General features: G+C 32.3%; 1 protein-coding gene across 7 annotated transcripts in view; it reads right to left on the bottom strand.

Annotated features, from left to right (window-relative positions):
• The window catches only part of LOC108904548 (partitioning defective 3 homolog), a 92,026-nt gene extending 73,059 nt beyond the window's left edge, over positions 1-18,967 (bottom strand). For all 7 annotated transcript variants that reach the window (XM_018707146.2, XM_023456020.1, XM_023456019.1 and 4 more), the window contains exon 1: positions 18,835-18,967. The gene's annotated coding sequence lies outside the window, so the exon portion shown is untranslated. The remainder of the gene's footprint in view (positions 1-18,834) is intronic.
• Positions 18,968-20,044: the final 1,077 nt, after the last annotated feature.

The following is a 20,044-nucleotide window of genomic DNA, read 5'->3' as shown; positions in this document are numbered from 1 at the left end:
CTGCGAAAAACGCGGGATTGCCAGAAATTTTCTGTCAAAACCGCGAGATTGCGACCGATTTCTATGTGAATGCAAAGGATTGCCAACGATTTCCCGTAAAATGTTTCAGACAATTCTGATGTAGACACCAGGTACATCGTACTCAAGTTCTAGTACCGTGGAAGTGTCTTTTCATTAGCAGTAATTACCGTACTTTCGAAAATAACTGCACAGCTGAATTTTTCCCAGCACAGCCGCCGTGCTCCGTTCTCCCGATGAAGGTGATTAATTTGAAATCGGGTCGTGCGTGTCCATAAAACTAAAAGTACTGTTCACTGTGGTGCACCCGTAATATTGGAAGTCGGTATGCAGAGTCCGTTTAATATTCGTGTTGGTGTACAGTTACTGTAGTCCTGTAAATTGGCGCGGGTCCGGATCGCCTTAAGATTGTTGCTAATTGCGAACGGTTGTCGCAGTCAGTGGCTGGACGAGATACGATAATTCATTTTGGTCCTATTTGTTTATCAGCAGACGAAGGAACGCTCTGTATGTTAATGAACGAACGCAATGCGCCGAAACAGATTTTATCTAGGAACTTTATCAAAAATAAGTTATTTAACAAATGTTCTCAGTATATAATGTCATTTTATGACGTTACATTTAAAAATAACTTATTTTGAGGACTAGTGTTAAAAGGTTTGTACTACCGTTAAAATGTTTCTTTCCAATTTAAAACGACGGAATGTCATATGTCAAACATAATTATGCATTGTGTCAAAAAAGATTTCTTCTCTAAAAACATTTTTTTTAAAGAATTGCTCACATTGTCAGTGATATTTTATGACGTTAATTTTAAAGGTAATTTATTTTGCGCACTAATGCTAAAAATGTAACACTAATATTAAAAAAGTTCATTTGCGTTGGAAAATACAGAAATGCTCTAGGTATATACAGGGTCGGAAAGTCCCCATGGTTCATCGGCCGTTACGTGAGTGCGATAAAGTAAGTCATAGAAATCCGTGCGATAGAGAAAGATGGCTATAATGAAGGCGCCTAATAGTCACCGCCCATTTCGCCCTTCCACAAATAAGAAGTGGATCTTATTTGTGGAAGGGCGAAATGGGCGATGACTATTAGATGCCTTCATTATAGCCATCTTTTTCTATTGCACGGATTTCTGTGACTTTCTTTATCACTCTCACGTAACGGCCGATGAACCATGGGGACTTTCCGACCCTGTACACTGTGTCCCATAGTGATGGAACAAAATTCATATTTTTTTTCCAGTTGAAATTTAAAAAATCGTTGAAACATGTCAATTAGTAAATAGAAATTGTCACTTTTCTGCAATATTTTCTATTTTTTTTAAGCCATGTTTGACAGACCTATAACATTAACGACATTTTTTTTTAATAGGACGCTCTATATGTTATAGTATAAATAGATAGCCCTTCTAAAGACGATTTCAGCAATATAAAAATGTCAAAAATGGAGGAATTAAATGAAAACAATAATTTAGTACCTACTACTTTTTATTTTATTACAGCGACTGTTCAAAGTGGCCCCCATTAACCATTGCGCAATGACCAATTCGGTCTTCAAATTTATCAATTACATTTTGAATAACATTTGGTGTTATGTATCCAACTTCTTCTCTGATAAAATTTTTCAATCCTTCGATAGTATCTAGTCTGTTCACATACACTTTGTTTTTTAGATATCCCCACAAAAAAATCTAGTGGGGTTAAGTCAGTGGAGCGTGGTGGCTATTCAAACGGATCTCTTCTGCCTATCCATTGACTTGGTAAAACTTCATTAAGGTAATTTCTTACATCGAGCCGAAAATGTGGAGGAGCACCATCTTGTTGGAACCAGACATCACCAACAGGCATATCGTGCTCATTAGGGTGAGGAAAAATTAATGGAATCAGCTGAAAACGTGAAAAAATCCAAATAAATGTCGCTTGTCAAATTACCCTCAAAGAAATAAGGTCTCAGTATGCGATTTCCTACTATTCCAGTCCAAACATTCACTTTTTCCGGACGTTGTGTACGTTTTTCTTGAATCCAATGCAGATTTACTGGGCTCCAAAACCTAGTATTTTGCCTGTTCACAGTTCCGTTTAAGCAAAAAGTTGCTTGGTCAGTGAAAAATATGTGATTTTCTAAGTTGGGTTGGCTTTCAAATAAATTTCTAATTTCCTCGCAAAACTGTAAAATTCTGTCTGTGGCACCTGTCCATAGTTCTTGTAAGACGTTAAGACGTTAATTTTTACATTTTTTTGACAATTACGACACAAAACTAGGCATAACCTTATATCGCTGATTTCGTCTTTAGATGGGCTATCTATTTAGATTGTAAAATATAAAAAATGAAAAAAAGGTCGGTAATGTTATAGGTCTCTCAAACATGAATGAAAAAATAGAAAATATTGTAGAAAAGTGACAATTTCTATTTACTAATTGACTTGATTCAGCGATTTTTTAAAATCTGAACTGGAAAAAAAATATGAATTTTCTGCCATCATTTTGCGACACAACACTGTGTGACAAGATAAAGTTTTTTCTATAAACAATTTCCAAAACAGGGTTATTAACTGTGATTTCACTGTAAGATAGTATTTTATGACAAATGATTTAAAACTGACTTCATTTGTGCCCTACTGTTTCAATGCGCATCCCCGAAAAATTTTATAGGTACATTGAATTTCTCCCTCTAACAATTCATTAATTTCTGACTTATTTATTTTCTTGAGGATGATTCATATAAAACTACAAAAAAAAACAACTTTTCTATGTCTTTTGAAGTCTACAATTGACAACAATAAAACAGTAGTTGCCTTATATCTAGTATATGGTAACAACGTGAAATTAAACATTATTAAGTACATTTTGTTTTTATTATGATTTCTTTTAACGAGGGTTAAATTTGTTTGCAGAGAAAATATCTACAATGTACTCGTTAAAATAAAATAATTTTTATTATTATCAGAAATTATTTCTAAAACAATGAGAATATATGGAAGGTTATGACTTACTTAAGAGGAATAAAGAAGAATGACTATTTCTACAAGTATATATCTATTTCGAAGGCACATTTTTCAATTTCTCTAGCACCAAAGGCTCATGCATACGGATGATTGCAAAGGCGCGAGAAGGACGAATTGTTATAGCGTGTGTGCAGTTATTTTCGAAGGTACACTTCGTACCAGTCCGGTAAGATTCCGCGAGTAATTATTTATTTTTAACGTTAATGTGACATTATGCAGTTATGGAATGCCGTCGCGGAGAATTCGATGCACGGTTAAGTAAGGAATAAAACGGTGACTTGGGCAGAACAGCCTGTATGTGCACTTGTTTATTTGTTCATTTATTTATTTTTCATTAAACATTTCTCTCCATACTTTAGAATATTTTTAAACCTTCTGCCTTTCAATTTCTTTTCTCTACACTTTTGAATGCCTGTGCTACATTTCCAATTTTTTTCAGCATATATATTGTTTTTTCGCTATACTTTTGAATATTTATGATACACTTTAAAATTTTTTCAGCAAACATATATTGTTAGACTTCTGAGAATTGTAATATTTTCTCCATTCCTTCGAATATATTTGCTACATTTTCAAATTTTTTCACCAAACCATACCGTTTATATGCTAAATTTCATCCTTTTGAATTTGAAGCGTATTTCCATACTCTAGAAAATTTTTACTCTTCCTCTTACCTTCCATTATTTTCTCCACTCTTTTGAATATTTTTGCTGGATTCTAAAATTCTTTTATCAAACGTCATATTGTATATGTCAAATATCTGTCTCGAATCTAAACGTTTATATACCATTGAATATTGTTTACTCTTACTTTCATTTCATTTTCTCCGCACTTTTGAATATTTTTTCGCCAATCATCATATTATATGCATCAAACTTATGTCATTTTGTGAATCTATGAGTCAACCCGCAATGTATCGATGGATCCAGGACATTCTAACGCTATCGGTAACGGCGAATCAATTTTTTGCAAAATGGTTCTAATGCAGATAATGTGTAAATCGCCGCATTAACAGCTAGCTGGACATTCAAAGAGTGACCCGAGATATTTGTATTGTTATCTGAGATTAGTTACTCTACACATTGTTAGCAATACCCGACTGACTCACGACAAAGGAAATTGATATTTGCTGTTTTAAATATTTTGAAATATGCAGAGGTGTGTACCGTCCGTGGTTAAAACCGATTTCTAAATAATGACAACCTCAAATTTAGTCTATGACAGTTTTAAAATCACACATTGCGACACCTAGACCGAATTATTATTTAAATTTATAAATAATTCGCGTTTTTTATATTACGTTCACATATTACGACATCTAAACCGAATTATTATTTAAAATTATAAATAATTCGCGTTTTTTATACTTCCAGTTAAGATCAAGGCACGCATATTAATTAAGCACAAAATATAGCTGTTTTACTTTACACTAACCTCATTCACAAAACTAACAAGGTGGAAACATAGCTACCAAAATATTAAACCACAGAACAAACGTGTTTTGTACAACAAACAAACCATTTTTCTCAAGAGTTTATTAGCTGCAATGTTAGCGACCCTAAAAATCTTGTAAATTATACTCTAAATTGTCCAGCTGCATAATTACGTCTATTGTTCTTTTCACCTAGTTGTAGGAAATATTCTTCGAGAGCATTTTTATGGCCATAGATGTCGTATAAAACTATGTAATCATGTCTTGTTAAGGAAATTTATTACATTCACGCATTTATATTCCATAAAGAAAAATCTATGACTTTCCACTTCCAGGCATGATTACTGGGTTTACTCTACTTTACGGATAATTTGAAGTGTCTTGCCTTACTTGCAGGTCAAACATTTGACAAATGGCGTTTGCTGGTATAGTCTTTCCGATCGCAATTGAAGAACCAAGAGTTTGGCAGTATGTACCAGGTTGGGTCGCTGACGCAGCAATTTGGCACTGAAATATTTGAAAAACTTGTTTGCCTATTTATTTAGCCATATCCATATACAGGTCTGGTCGAACTAAACGTAATGGTGGAAGAAATGTATCCGTCCAGTTGAAGAATGCGCACGCGGGAAAACGGCGTACACAGACAGCCGAACTGGGCGACTGGGCAATAAATCTCAGTTGCTGACAAGTGGTTGACAAATTGCCTAGCAGTGCAGTGCAGCAATGCGGAATTTGGTGTGTTTCAGGTAATTCAAATTTATTATAGGCACCTTGTATTAATCATTCATATTACAATTGCGAAAGAGAGAAATAGAGGGGGACATTTTGTTTACTAATGTTATTACAACATTGAATTTTGGAGACCTTTTGAAACGGAACAAAACGAAATTTACCATCAATATAATAAAATGGTTTGAGGACATAAATAATTAAAATATGTTGTCGGCCAAATGAACAAACTTTCTACACATTATATACAAATTATTACAATTTTTTACCTTCAGCAGAAAACTTTGTTAGGGACGTCTATCAAACTCATTAAATTTTATTGCTAGGCGTTTTTATATATGTTCAATTGACTTCGGGAAGACTATAACGTTAAGATTTAGGGAATCTTTTTTGGAGTGAAAACTATATGTGCTGTACTAATGACCGTGCAACATTTCAAGTTTACAATTGCTCTTTTCAGCACTACCTACCACAACCAACGGACGCACCACGCCATGTATCCGGTCATCCGATATGCGGGTATACCATAACTCAGCTGGCGAGGAAAAAACAAAATTCATGGAATTTATAAGCCCGGGATTCTATGGACGGAGATTTAATTATGGCGATTGCAGGTCGTCGCAAAAAGGTAGAAAGTGCGGCTTCGTCTGCGTAAAAAAAGCTAGTGCATCGCGACAGGTGAGAGTTATACGTTGCATAAGGACGTTGGCTATTAAAGTGTATGGGATGGTGTAATAAACTGAGATAACTCCTATCGACACGTAAACTGATGTTCCTTTCGCGTCAGAATCTATCAAATGTAAGAATTATTCATTCAAAAGTGAGGTAAAAATATTCGAAAGTGGCATAAAATCACTACTATGTTTCAAATAGAATTTAGACCCTTACACAAGAAGAAAACAATAAACAATCACCGGTTGATGAACATGCATGTTTTTGACTTCATTACTCCAAACACCAGCACAATAAAGAACACAAATCTAATAATTGTTATACTTAGAATACCATTCCGTGTTTCGTAACTGGTATTTCAAGTCCATTTTCAATAAACTCATTATTTCCAACAAGACGAGCACCTACATTGCATTGTATTGCGAAATTACAGGCAGAAATATTTCCTTAGAAACCGCGTCCATATTACGCTACTATTTATTATTAACAAATAAATTGCCAGCTGACTTTCAAGAGAGAAGATACTCAACAATTAAATTACTATGCGAAACTACAAGGCGGATTCCGAAAGCGACGGCTAATTCTATTAAGGAGAGAAACACTAACACATTTTGCACAGAAGTAGGCACCGTACGTGTGGCATGAGAATAATTATTTTAATTGTCTTTGTCGAATCGCTACGGGCCCCCAAGGCCGCGAATGAAGCGAAAATAATTGAAATGCCGATATGTTTTCTCGTCAAAGTTCAAAGAGCTGCAGCTGTAAGTACATATCGAACTATGGATATCAATTATTATTTTAAGTGTTAAAATAATCAGTAGATATGGTGAAAAACCATAAGATTTGGCAACATTGCGGAACTCTAATCACTGAAATGTTTATAATAAAATCACGAAAAACAGGTTGATAGGATTATATTGTCAAAATACAGTAAGTACAATGATTGTAAGAAAAATCATGTACTGTCGAATAAGTGAATACATATTTAATATAAAATTAGTGTTCGGAAAATATGAAAAAAGAGTAATGCTTCTAATCATAAAAAATTGTACCTACTTACAAGATTCTATGGTACTTTTTCAAAACTCAATATTAATAGAATATTTTTTTATTTATAGTTTGAAAATATTCTTATGCAGAATTTACGGAGAGATAGAAAAGAGGTTCCCAAAAATTTTAAAAATTATCTGGCAACATTCCGCTTAACGATGACTAAGGTGGCTTCACATGAACGTATAAAATCTGTTCTACTATTCCATTCCAATTACATAGCGCCACAAAAAAAAAGAAAAAATATCTATACGTTTTGTGGGGTCGCTGAATCCGAATCTGTGGTCCGTTTAACCCGATCAGGTCAAGGTTAAGGTCCATCCAAGGTCATATCTTGAAAAAAATGTTAATTTTTAGCTTAGATTTTCAAAATTGGCGGATCCAATATGGTGGGATGAGAATTATAAATTTTAAAATATTGAAAAATAAAAATGGTGAATTCTGTATGAAATTTTAAGTAAAAAGTGTTTCTAGTAATTTTTCGATTAAAAGCATATTTTCCGAGAAAAAAATTCATCAATATTCGAACATTTTAATCTATTTATTTGTATTGTGCTTGCAAGAAAACAGAGACAAAAATTGTGTATGTGGTTAAAGGAGTTTTTGGTGTCGCTGATTCCAAATCCAGTGTTAGCTTTTCAAAGTTCAAGATGACAGATCCAATATGACGGACCGAGAATTACAAATTTTAAAATATTGAAAAATAGAAAATATCGAATTCTACATGAAATTTTAAGTGAAACATATTTTTATCAATTTTTTAATTAGAAGCATATTTTCCGAGAAAAAAAATTCATGAATATTGGAATACACTAACGTAAACAATTAAAGAGTGAAAAGAATTACCGATTTCCGAAAATTTTTTTCAGAGAAGAAAAAGGGTAGTTTTGAAAAAAAAAACTGTTTTAAGTGATTACAGACTGCACAAAAAATTATCAGAAATTTGTCTCAAAAAAAAACAGTATGAATCGGGGTCGAAATCTATTTTGGGTCATCAACTTTAATTTTAATTTAAAAGTTGATGAACAGAGCCATAAGATGGAAAAGCCGAATCGTGCTGGAAACATTTGGATTTTGTTTTCTTCAAGGAAGGTTTTCCAAAAAAAAAAAAAAAATTTCGAAAATATTTAAAAAAAAAATTCCATTTTAATCATGATTATGAAGTGTTGAAGCTCAAAAAACGTGACCTTTCAATTTCGAGATGAAACTTCACAGGGTTCCTCTGGATATATCGAACTGTAAAAGTCATACTTAGCATTAGTCATTTCGTGAATATTTCTAATTTACCCGTCAATTTTCTAAAAAAACATAAATTATCCTGTTTTCCTGTTCTTTAAAATTCATGTAAAAGATGAAAATAATATTTTTTTTCCGAAAAGTTGCGGCAGCTTGTTATAGGAAGTTTATTTCACTTTTCGAAACTGCCCTTTAATTCTCTGTACGACCATTTGTCGCCGAGATATCGATGATTGAAGACAAAAGGATCCTTTTCCATTAAAAGTCCGATATTTCTATGAAAAATGGTCGTATCGAAATTTTAAAAAAAGCAAATTGAAGCTGAATAAACAAGTAATCTGGTCCATGCAATGGCTTAGCTGAAAAAAAATCCAAGCCCGTGGACTTGCAAATTTTTTTGTCGCCGAAAGATCTAAAACTTTTTTTCGCGATATGACCTTGGATTAACCTTGATCCTAACATGATCGGGTTAAACGGATCTCAGATTTGGGTTCAGCGACTCCAAAAACATATACAGGTCTTTCGGTTCAGGTACTTTTTTTTTGTAACGCTGTGTTATTTCGTATTTTCGATTACTCTATTACTTTTCGGCGAATCCTTATTCTTCAAACAAATAATCTTATTAGATTATTATTTTGTTATTACAAAATTACTTCACGTGCTCGAATTTCCATAAGCCGGCAGCAATTATAAAAATAATAACTGGGAAACCGTTTCGCCGATGATTATAAAGTAAATCGCTCATACATTTTACCGTCGAGCGGTTCGAGCTCGGGCTATTATAACGAAAGTAATGGAGTGTTGACCGGCATGGGTTTATAAAATCATACGGCATACAACTATGAGTTTAATAAGGCAAAAACAACGCGGAAGCATTCGGCTCAAAGACTAGATTTACCGTAAATTTATTATTAGACAGGAAGCGTGTTCAATTAGCAGTTGCATCGCAGCACCACCCCTTGCATATAAATAAGCTCTTGTTATACAGGGTGAATCTTGAGCGGGTACATATATTTTACTGTCTAAAACATATGATTACTAGTATTTTTGTGAAAAATTAGGAATAAGAAAGTCAAATTTAAAATAAATATGCCTGATTCTTTTGATAGAAAACTAGTTGAGGCATTTACGACGGTCAGAAACTTTGAAATATCTTCATAAATATTTCTATGGCCTTGGCACAACTTACATCAAATTTCTTCCCAACTTTCTTTCAAATTTTCTTCCGATTATATTATCAATTAACCACATTTCTTTGATATTTATAACAAATGTACACCAAATGTGCTAGATGGTCTTGCTTTTTGCCGTATTTATCATTTTTTTAAATATTTTTTGAACAGAAAATACGTTTTTAACGTAGACATGCAGTTTCACTATTCGTATAAGCAGCCATATTTCACCTGATTGCACCATAGGTCACTAAAAATATTAATCAAACTTAAAAGTAAAACACCGTCTGTGAAAGTAACAAATCGACATAAATATCTAATAGTAATTTTCATAATAATTTAAAATTTGTATGTAATAGGTTCATTAGGAAATTTTAAATAAAATTTTTATAATATGCAAACACCAAGACATGAACCTTTTGAAAATACGTCATCTAATGGTTTTCAGTCATCCAAAAATTAACATTTCGATGGTTGCAGTAAACAAAAAAGTCGCTAAAGTTACTGCTTTGAAAATAATAATTATTTGTTTAACTAGGCAGTAAAGTACAATATTTAATGCCGCGACGAGGCGCACCCGAGTCTATTAAAACAGCCAAGGCATTAAATCTACTTTGCTGCCAAGTTAAACACATAATTTTCTCGCCCATCAATTTTAATTTAAACAAAGCTATTTATTTTATATTATTAAAATTGTATGATACTTCTTTCATGAATAATAATAATTTCATCAGGTCGTCCGAGACGAGCGTTATTAAGTAAATAAGTTAAGTACACAGTAATCGCCATATTGTTTCCATTTAAATCCAAAAAAATAACTATTTATTAATTGAGATGGAAGAATTCACATTAACTCTGCCAGCAATCATTGAATCATATAAAAATTTTATTGAGAATTCTCAGAAAATGTACTATTGGTTTATTTTTTTCTGAATTAAACAAACGTATGAAATCTTCTTCATTATGGTCAATATATATGATGCTCAGAGTTACTTCGAATGTCTACAACATCGATATTGGAAAGTATCTAAAATTTAAAGCATTCTTGAAACGGCAATCGGATGGGTATCGTGAGGTCAGCCGTTTTAAAAAATGACCAAATTAAAAAAGTTTTTAAAATTAGAGATATTGAAGATATGGGAGGCTGTTCTAATTTCATTATAAATGTTTACAATAAATAAAATTACTTTCTTTAAAGAACAAATTTTAATTTTTAATTTAGCGTCAATAAAAATAATTCTAATGCCTAGGCACTAAATGTGACACTTTAGTGCCTGGCAGCTGTCACTAAAACTACGTCTTTAATGTCGATCGGCGAAAATAATTATTCTATACTTGCGGGAAATGTTATTTTATTTACAGTAGATCTGTACGAAATAAAAATATGTATTCTACAATTCAGACTTACCTATTATTAGTTATTTGTGTACAGCAATCCATTTTTTAAAAACAATTTGCAATTTAACATGCTGTAGATAAAGGTTATGAGCGAGGTGATAAGTTTTGTGTTTTAATTTGTCAGATTCCTGTTCTGTTCTAAATTCATTCTAAATTACCTACTTGTATACTATGAGTAGTTGTGTACAAGTAAATGGAGATTATAACTAGCTTGAGATCATTAATTAAACCCATTTTTGTTTTAAATTAAGTGATTAAGAAACTTATTTTTCAATAATTTAGCTAAGGGTTTATTTGTTACATTTATTTTATGAGTAATTTAATAGATACGCTTTTTAAATACGGCAATTAAGGTACATTATGATAACATTTAATTAACTAAAATTAAATTTTCAATTGTTTACGGTTTCCTTTATTGAAAAGTTAAAATTAGAGTTTTGATTACCTATGACAATTTTAATTCGTTATCATGAAACATTTTTTTAAACTACAATCTGTCATATCTAGTGCATTAGGGTTAGATTTAATCTGCACTATGAAGTTAAAAGACAGGTCTTTAGTTTCTTTGAAAAATAATTGTCTCTGGACTCGCCGCATATTACGTATACTCGCTATTAAAATATATACAGGGTGATTCATTAATAATGGGACAGAGCTTAAGGGCATGTTGCTGACCTCAAAATAGAGCGATTAAGCCAAATATGCCTTATCCGAATGTTGCTCCTTTTCGATCTACAGGGTGTTAAAGTTGAAAAAATATTTTCGATTTTTTTAAATATCTTGAGCATCTTTGAACGGATTGTCTTGAAAGTTTGTACACCTATGTTTTCTGAGGTGGTAATTACGGAAATGGTAACTATTTTGCAATCACATCTAGGATGCGCTAGTTGTAGTGTTCCGTCGGAGTAAACATATGTCAAACTTTTTTGTCCTTCAAAAATCTGAATTTCCAATAAGAAATTATTAAACTACGTTCAATTCTAAATAAAAAAGATATACCTGTTAAAAATCGATAAACTTAACCGTTTTCGAAATAAGAACGATTTACTATTTCTTTACAAAATTATTTGTTTGAACGTACGCTTTTAAATAAGATGACTTAATTAAGAATTAAGACAAACACAGTAACAACTGAAGTCTAATTACAAAATATTCTCAAAGTAGCGACCATTGTTTTCAATACATTTTTTTTATTTTCTCGTTAAAATTTTGTCTGATACTGAATAGACTTCTTTGTTGGTATCTGATAATGTTAACAAATTCTTGTATTTTTGCCCACAGCTCTTCTCGAGTATGTATAACATCTTTATAAACTAAAGATTTAACGTTACCCCAGAAATAAAAATCTAGGGGATTTAAATCAGGGCTACGCGCAGGCCAAGGCACTTCGCTGCCGCGACCAATCCAACGGTTTCGAAAACTTATATCAAGATATTCTCTTACTGGTCGGGAGTAATGTGCGGGAGCACCATCATGCATAAACCAAAAGGTTTGCCGTAAATTTAAGGGGATATTTTCAAGAACGAGTGGCAAGTCATTTGTTAAAAAATTTAAATAATTTTCCCCATTAAGTGGACGGGGTAACACAAATGGTCCCAAAATGTTATCGGAAAGTATTCCACACCAAATATTTATTGAGAATTCATGCTGAAAATGTTGTTCTCGTGGCAAGTGAGGATTTTCCAGTTCCCAGGAATGGCTATTTCTCCAATTAAATACACCGCGCCGGGTAAATGTAGCTTCGTCCGTAAACAATATTTTATTATAAAATGTAGGGTCAGCATTTTGTTGCCGACGAAGAAACTGTGCGAACCGAAATCTACCAGGAGGATCTTGTGGCATCAACTGTTGAACCGGACGAAAATGGTAAGGATACAATTTTTCTTTGTGGAGTATTCTGAAGACGGAAGGCTGACTTACACCAGTAGCTGATGAAATTCGGCGTGTGCTTGTTTGCGTGTTTTCGGCAATTCGCACTAAAACATCCTCTTCTTGCTCCGCCGCTAATACTTTAGGCCTTCCAACGTCTCGTTTAGGGCGAAATGATCCCGTTTCTCCTAATCTGTCGTACAACGTCTTGAAAAGCTTGTGGTTAGGTTGTCTGTTATTTGGATATAACTCCAAGTACCTCGCTGCTGCATGACGACCACAATAATTTTCTTGGGCATACACACATACCATGTTTCTCATTTCAACAAACGAATAATCATTATGACGCGGCATTTTAATGAAAAAAATCACAAACGAAGAAGAACTAAACTGTCTAGTATTTATAAGTTGCTTAGAATTGACATAAATAATACATGACATTTCATTGACAGCGGCCTACTTCATTTAAGTCATCTTATTTAAAGGCGTACGTTCAAACAAATAATTTTGTAAAGAAATAGTAAATCGTTCTTATTTCGAAAACGGTTAAGTTTATCGATTTTTAACAGGTATATCTTTTTTATTTAGAATTGAACGTAGTTTAATAATTTCTTATTGGAAATTCAGATTTTTGAAGGACAAAAAAGTTTGACATATGTTTACTCCGACGGAACACTACAACTAGCGCATCCTAGATGTGATTGCAAAATAGTTACCATTTCCGTAATTACCACCTCAGAAAACATAGGTGTACAAACTTTCAAGACAATCCGTTCAAAGATGCTCAAGATATTTAAAAAAATCGAAAATATTTTTTCAACTTTAACACCCTGTAGATCGAAAAGGAGCAACATTCGGATAAGGCATATTTGGCTTAATCGCTCTATTTTGAGGTCAGTAACATGCCCTTAAGCTCTCTCCCATTATTAATGAATCACACAATTAAGGTTCATCCTGTATAAAAATTGAGAAGTGAATGCAATTGCGCCCTACCAGACTGAAATTTAAACGACTACTCTACGCACGTTATATCATTATGTACATATGTGTTAAATGAGGAAATTAGATACGCGGTTCAAATTCGAAAGTCGCATAAAATTTTTTCATCTAGATATATCGATAGAAATTCATAAATTTCGCAATTAATGTATATGTAACCTATAAATTAATAAATAATTTTTAAAAAATATCGCTCCTTACTAGCATCGTTTTGTAATTATCAATATTAATGGATACAGTGGCATAGTTCAGGTGTGGACATAGTAACTTCCGTTTTTCGTTCAAGCCGTTTCAAAATTGCTATTATAACTGAGTATTGAACACTCAAAAAATGTTTGATTACTGTTATTTTGCTAGAATGTACATTTTCGAGATAAGTGATAAAGTCTTAGACCACATCTAGGCAATTTAATTAGTGCTAGTGTCAAAACATCGAATTAATTATTAAATAAAAATAATTATAATTCACGTGAGCTATACAGTAGTTTACAAATGCTTTTGCAACATGTAACAAATCACATACTTTAGTTAATTTTGAACACCCTATATTGTAAAAGAAGTGTTCCGAGGCATGTTTATAGGAATTTGTAGTTAATTTACACTTCAGTTAAACCTTGCATAAGCTTCTTCTCTTAATACCTCAGTCATTCATAATTTTTTTATTATTCCCTATACATTTTTAGGTGAAAGGCCTATAAATTTGCAGCTGTTATTTTCGCTATTATCTAATCAATATTTACCGAATAATCTGACAACAAGCTCATTTAAGACCCTGTGTAGTGTTCGCTATCACCGTAATAAAAACTAAGATAACAAATGTCGTTGATAATTTCGGGAATTCCAGTCCTTTTTAGGAAGTAATGATGAGATTGACGAGCAACAAAAAGAAAGCGACAGAAATCAAAAATTGTACAAAATTATACAAAAGACCGAATTTTGTATAAGGTTGAATAGCATTTTATGTAACATTAATGACCTTCACCCGTTCGTTATTTTTACGATATCTTCGTTAACAGGAAATTTTTTTCTAGATATAAATGATATATCCTAAATTATATACAATGTGTCCTGATTGATAATAGTACAATAACAATACGTAAAAAGTAAACGATAACTAGGTATTTTTTATAAAATAAACCTTTACAACTACTTTAAAATTACAAATCATAAGCCTGGTTGGTTGTGACAATTTTAGAAACACTTTATTAGCAATTTGTAAACAACATTTCAAAATAACCTTTATATAAATTGATAGGGGACCATTTTTAGGGATGTGAAATTTTGGATAAAAAAATTTCTATATATTTTTTTTTTTAATTAGTAGCATGTTATGGTTTTAAAAAAGAACATTATTGAGTTTCATTTAATAAAAAAATATTTTTACTTAGTTGCTTGATGTACACCTATAGATTAGGACATCCTGTATAACTAGAAGGATATATCAATTGCCTAGTAATTGCAAATGTATTGAAATTAAATTCTTTCTAATAATCGATATTTTCCTAAATTGTGGCAACAAAAATTCTGTTACACTGTTTTTTTTTAAGTTTCTGCAGGTATACACGTACCTACGTGATTTTATTTTTCATTGTTTGCTACCTGAACTAGACAAAATGCTAACTTTTTCGCGATAACAGCGACAATTATAGATACGACTCAATAAAACAGATTTGATGAGTAATTTGGATTGGACGATAAAATATATACAATAAAAAATATACAATGGACGTAGTAGTTATAAACATGACATTATCAAAACAATAACAGACACCTAGTTTCAAATGCTTTGCGCAAACATTAGACAGTCAGTCGTACAGGGTGGTCAACAAACAGTTGTTTAATTATTTGAATAGGTCAATGGTCCATGGTTGTTAATTTGATGAAATTAAATATAACGTAAGAACAAAAATATAATGATTGTTTTTAGTGTCAAATAATAACAAAGAAAGCCTAATGGTATAAACAAAAAGAAGTAAAAGTGATTGTTTTTCAAATTTTACTTCTACAGGGCGAGTTAGGTTTTTGTGGCCACATTTTAAGTCGGTAGAAGATCCCATTAGGAAATAATAATTGAGGATTGTAAAAAGGTTCGCTTTCGAGGTACAGTCTTCAAAATTATTTTTTCTAATTCCTTTTCTGAATCAAGAACAAAGAAAAATATAGAACTACTTCTTTCACCGTTTTTTCACCATCATGTAGAAGACTATTAGTAGATACAGTCATTTTTCACCTACGAATTCTTTGAAACTGAACCGATCGACTTGAAATTTGGCAGATAGTTAGAGAAAAGGTCAATGGACATTAGTGACAGCGCCGATTGACGCTTCCACCCTGTTGGGGGTGGAAATTTTTTTTTCAAAAATAAATCTGGAAATCGATAGAGAATCAAATTTCGAGCAAAAAATATTCGAAGAATTTTTTCGAGAAATCAATAGTTTTTTAGTTATTCACGATTGAAAACTTGGAATTTTGAGTGAAAAAAACAACTTTTCCAAAATATTTTTCGCGAATAACTCAAAAACTACGCATTTTACTAAAAAAAGTGTAATGAACAAAAATGTAGCATATAAATAAACGTACGTCCTATACAAAGCGAAATATGGTTTGTGGAAGGGGACTTGTTTTGGGGGAATACTCGAATCGATGTATTCAACGTCAAATAACGGAAAAAGGATTAATTTTACGTATATCCGGGAGTTTTTTGTAGTACTCAAAATGAGCATAAAAGTTAATGAGAGCAAAATTGAAGGAGTTATCGTCAAAAACAGATGGGTTGCTCATATTTTTTAAGGAAAAATGAGCATTTTAATTCTGATGGAAATGGTACAGCGTTTGTACCATTTTCATCAGAATTAAAATTAATCGCAGACCCTTTACAATTAGTTTTATTTTAGTGTTTTTCATACGATCCTGAAGTTAGATCGGTTTAGAATGCGTATTTTTTAAATAACATACGGAAAAAGTTGAAAACGTATTTTTCATTATTCAAAAAAAAATTGACTTATTTATATAATAACTCCGAAACTATGAAAAATACGTAAAAAATGATAGACAACAAAAATGTAGCTTTTTTTTCAACAAATATTTTGCTTTTTTTTATTCCTATAGCATAAAAAATAAAGATATCGCCGCTTGAAGTATCCATTTTAGTGAAAAAAAAACGACCTGTCTCGAGCCCTTCGATCTTTTCCCTTTAAAAAACGAGTTTTATATGCAAACGATCTTACAGCTCTTGAAATTATCTCTAAAATGCTTTTTTGTAGGATACTATAGCTTCAAAATTAACCGAGTTATGGTAAAAAAACCAATGACATTTTTTCGGAGCAAAATAGGCTTTCTAATTTTTATATATTATACAGTGTAGGAAAGTACCGATGGTCTATCAGAAGTTACGTGAGAGCAATAAAGTAAGCCATAGAAATCCATGTGATAGACAAGGATGGCTATAATGAAGGCGTCTAATAGTCAACGCCCATTTCGCCCTTCCACAAATAAGAAGTGGATCTTATTTGTGGAAGGGCGAAACGGGCGGTGACTATGAGACGCCTTCATTATAGTAATCCTTCTCTATCGCATGTATTTCTATGGCTTACTTTATCGCTCTCACGTAACTTCAGATAGACCATCGGTACTTTCCTACCCTGTATGTATTATACAAATAAAATAAGTAAAAAAATTTAGTGTGATTATTTATATACAGCGTAGCAATTTTTTTTATGATTGATTATATTTAAAAATCGATTATGATAAAAATATTTTACATTAATATTGGTAAAAGGGTAGTTTATAAGAGTTGAAAATGGCAAAAAATAAAATTTTCTTTCATAAACAATATAAGGGAATTTTTATTTTAAATTATTGCACAATTATAGCATTCCAAGATTTATAACGTAATTCTTTATCATTTTTTTTACACAGGGGTGATTTATAAAGGTTGAAAAGTGTTATGAGATACAAATTCTTTCATAAGCAACGAGGGAAGTTTTATTTTAAATAATTGCATCGTTACAGCATTCCAAGCTTTTAAAAAATAATTTTTTATCATTTTTGTCAATACAGGTGTGGTTTTTAGGGGTTGAAAGAGAAAAATTCTTTTATTAGCAATTAGCAGTAACTTTTATTATAAATAATTGCACGATTTAATCATTCCAAACCTTTAAAAAGTTATTTTATTTAGCATAGGAGTAGTTTTTAAGGGTTAAATAAATGGTCGAAAAGATCATATATATCATAAAACATGTTCGAGAACATGGAACATTATTTAATCTTTGTGCTTGAATAAGATTTTTATCAATAAAATGCTTAAAACTTAATTATTTAAATTTTTTCACTTAGGGGTAGTTTTTACCACTAAAAAAACAAAAAGCGTCAATCGGGCTTATGTCACTTTTGAACTTGAGCCTAAGATGAGCCTTATTCTATATTTTCATGCAAATCCATGCAGTTTAAGAGAATTCGGAGGTTACAGCTGATTTTCAGCTTCAATGGCTGTACTATATTAGGTACATATGAAATCACAATTTCATATCGATATCGTATAAAAATTAAAAAATGTGACAAATAGCCTGGGGCAAGTCAGGATAATTTTAATAAAAAATAAAGTTCAGTATTACTCCACGTGCCCCTTGTCTGATTATTGCTTCTTTGTCTGTCTACTTCACATCTTGTGATTTTCATACTGAGTTTAGATGTGAAGATATGAGATATCCCGAATTTTCATAATTTACTCAATACTGCGTTTATCGGAAAAAAAAAAAACTGATCAATTTAGTTTTTCTAAAAGTACACTTTTAGTGGATCTAAAATTGGATCTTTGGAGTTTCAAATCGGAACTTCATCTGCCAAAGTAGAACCTTATTCTTTTTACTAAGTTTTGAGTGAAATTTGGAAAAGAATTTTTTTTAACCGTGTATGTATATCAAAAACAAAGTGTTCTACATCCCAAGTCCATGTCCATCTTTCATCGACTGTTAAAGTCTTACTACAAAAACCTGACTCACCCTGTATAATACCGTGTCTGTCGCCTCAACAACTTACTTTTTCGAAGTAAAAGATAGTTAGTAATAATTTATCGTCTCAGATCCTAAGCTTTTGAAATAACTTTTTGACACGCGCCGATTTATGCCATTTTTGGCTACCCTGTACGACCATTAAATCGCGATAGTTTCACACTACCGCAACAGTATAATCGCCGATTTCGCAAAAACCGCAGACCGGCTGGCATTTACGCCAAGAATGCGTATTTTACCGCAAACTTTCTATCCTATCCTCCACTGGTGGTACCTGCACAGCACAGCTGATGCACACAACAACGTCCGGCGCGTTGCAACGCCCTGTATGTGTCCGCTCTCGATCACCTGCTCGAAGGCGAGGTACGCACACCTACGGCGGTGCTTTCTCACTGACTGCCGTGTGTACTCGAGGTTTGTTTGGATATGGTGGGGCCCCGGCTTTGCTACTATCTCTCCATGGGTGCTGTTTGCCTACCCCGACAGCTTTTTATTGGAAAAAGCCGACGTTATGTCCGTATTTTCGACAAGAAAGGGGTAAATGAATGTATATTATTATCTACCTCACTGAATTGGAGTGACAGAAAAAAGATAAAAAAAATGTAAAAAATAAAGGTTACAGCTCTTATACAGCATGTCTCCTAAAAAACGCCGCAAGCCATAACTCTGTCATTTATAGTCTGATTTTTAAAAACAAAAAATTATATGAAATGGCTCTAAATACACTATAGAGTGAGCTTATTGGGGCGTATTTATTATTATTATTTTTTGAAAAGCGATAGTCAACTTTTTTTTCAAATGGCAATATATGTTTTTTTTTAATTTATTATTGTGAAGAATTCTATTCTGAATTCAACGATATATATAAAGTCTATTTTTGTGAAACATGTAGGTATTACAGAAAAACCATGAAAATATTACCATTTTTTTACGCATTATACTCTTTCTGTGTCATTTACAGTAGATTATTTATTGAAATAAGCTCGACAATGCAGAATATGAGTAATAATCAATGACATGATTCAGGTATACTTTCGGTGTAATAAAAATCGTGGTGTAGGAGTCCGTCTTTACAGAGAACTATTTCTTCAAAGAGAAGTTCCAGAACCACGTAGATTTGTAAAACTTGAAGAAAATTTGAGAAACTATGGTGCATTTAAGAAACCAAAGCGAGAAGAACGCCAATTTTATGAAAACATCGAGTTCAATGTTCTTCTTAACATTGAAAAAAACCCAAGGAACTTCCATTCGGGAAATTTCTAATAATAATAAAGCATCAAAGAGAATTGTACATGCAGTATTGAAAAATCACAAATTCAAGCCATACATTCCTCAAAAAGTACAGGCATTAGAGGAAAACGATAGAGAACGACGGCTACAATTTGTTTCTTTAGTTGTTTTGTGTTTGTTGTTCTTCGTTTAATGTGTTTTGTGTTTAATTAATGTTAT

Source organism: Anoplophora glabripennis, unplaced genomic scaffold, assembly GCF_000390285.2.
Source record: "Anoplophora glabripennis isolate ALB-LARVAE unplaced genomic scaffold, Agla_2.0 scaffold99, whole genome shotgun sequence".
Taxonomy (NCBI): Eukaryota; Metazoa; Arthropoda; class Insecta; order Coleoptera; family Cerambycidae; genus Anoplophora; species Anoplophora glabripennis.
This window is presented reverse-complemented; position numbering and strand designations above follow the sequence as displayed.